Source organism: Molossus molossus, unplaced genomic scaffold (assembly GCF_014108415.1).
Source record: "Molossus molossus isolate mMolMol1 unplaced genomic scaffold, mMolMol1.p scaffold_m16_p_17, whole genome shotgun sequence".
NCBI classification, from domain to species: Eukaryota; Metazoa; Chordata; class Mammalia; order Chiroptera; family Molossidae; genus Molossus; species Molossus molossus.
The window spans coordinates 50,164,587-50,166,447 of record NW_023425352.1 but is presented as its reverse complement, the minus strand read 5'-3'; the positions used below and the strand labels follow the sequence as shown (position 1 = coordinate 50,166,447).

General features: G+C 45.7%; 1 pseudogene; it reads left to right on the top strand.

The window, feature by feature from the left end:
* The first annotated feature begins 646 nt into the window (after positions 1 to 646).
* On the top strand, positions 647 to 1,350 carry LOC118632623 (annotated as a pseudogene).
* The last annotated feature ends 511 nt before the right edge of the window (positions 1,351 to 1,861 follow it).

Sequence of the window (1,861 nt, the reverse complement as noted above, 5' to 3'; positions counted from 1 at the left end):
CAGCAAGGCCCCTGCCTTGTAGTTAGTCTCTCTCCTCTGCTTTCTTATGGGGAAGGGAAGGAAAGATGCTCAGGCCTCTCCCACACACACTGAAATTCTCATGGATTGGGAGACAAACTCATTGCTTTCTCCCTCCTCACAATCTACCTGTAACCAGTTGTTTAAGCTTCTTAACAGCGGGAATCCAGGATTACCTCTTACTCATATATGTGGTCTAGAATGCCACACAGCACTGCTCAAAAGCAAGAAAATGGCTTCCAGGGGAGGACTAGCCTCTCAAGTTGGTACCAAGCAGCCCTGGTGTAGTACTAAACAGATGTAGTTCATTCAGCATTCTACAGGGGATCCAAATAAATAAGAGACTTTGTAGAAGTAACAATAATAAATACTTGTTGAGCTCTAGGTACTGCTTTGGGTAATAAAGAGGAAGATGAAAAGATAAAGCATTTCCATTAGTTCAAATAGCTCAGTGTTTTTCAAAACATCAGACCCTTCATAACAAATTCATGACAAGAATAACAAAACGGAGGAGGAGAGAACACAATTTAAAAGAGGCTCAGAGGCATGTCAACCAATGCAATGGAGAGCGTGGGCCTGGTCTCACTGAGTGCCACTGGCTTCAGGGGCATCTTTAGGAGTCTGCAGTATGGCAGAAGACAGCAAGGCCAAAACCAAGAACTACCAGACTGCCCCCCCCTCCTTATTTATTTATTGTTAATCCTCACCTGAGGATATTTTTCTATTTATCGTCAGATAGAGTGGGAGGGAGAAAAACATTGACATGAGAGGGACACATCAACTGGTTGCCTCCCGCACGGCCCTGACTGGGGCTGGGACGAACTACAACTGAGGCACATGCCCTTGACCAAAATTGAACCCGTGACTCATTGGTCTGAGGGCCAAAGCTCTACCACTGATCCAAACCAGCCAGGGTCCCCCCCCCTCCCATTTTTAAATTCTCACCTGAGGATACTTTTGCATCCATCTTCAGATAGAGTAGGAGGCAGAGAGAGAGAGAAACATCAATTGGTTGCCTCCTGCACAACCCCTACCAGGGTCAGGACTGAATTTTTATTGGAATCGAACCTGAGACTTTTCGGTCCACAGGTCAGTGCTCTAACCATTGAGCCAAACTGGCCCTTTTGACAGCCACTTCCCCAAACAGAACCAGACCAAGAACTGCTGGCGGCACTAGCTGGACTTCCACCACTGTGGGAAGGCAATGACCACCGAAGGGGATGATGTCTGCGTGTGGGAAAGGTACCAGTGTACACGTCCCTTTGCCCCATATCCCGAGTGTCAGCCTGGGATGACCTCCAGGCAGAAGGCACGTTTCCTGGGAAGATCTAAACTGACTGCACCCCACCTGTCCTCTGTCCTCCATCCTTCTCTCAGGAAGATGAAGGGGGACCTGGGTACATCGCAGCCTAGGATCCTGAATCATGGCTTAACTAATAATAAATACTTGTTTGAAAAGTGTGAAACAATAAAACAAAGTGTGGGCCTTATTTGTATTCCAATACGAACAAACCAAATGTAAAACAATTTATTAGAAATTTGAACATTGACTGGATATTTGATATAAAGAACAAAAGGAAAAATGAAGGAATATATAAAATATGATTTATGAAGAAATGAACATGCTCTTAAAATAACTCCACCTTGCTTGGCTGACGTGGCTCAGTGGACTGAGTGTTGTCCCATGGACTGAGAGGTCCCAGTTTGATTCCCGGTCAGGGCACATGCCTGGGTTTCGGGCTCCATCCCAGTAGGGGGCGTGCAGGAGGCAGCTGATCAATGTTTCTCTATCACAGTGATGTTTCTATCTCTCTCTCCCTCTAAAAAAAAAGCAATAAAAACA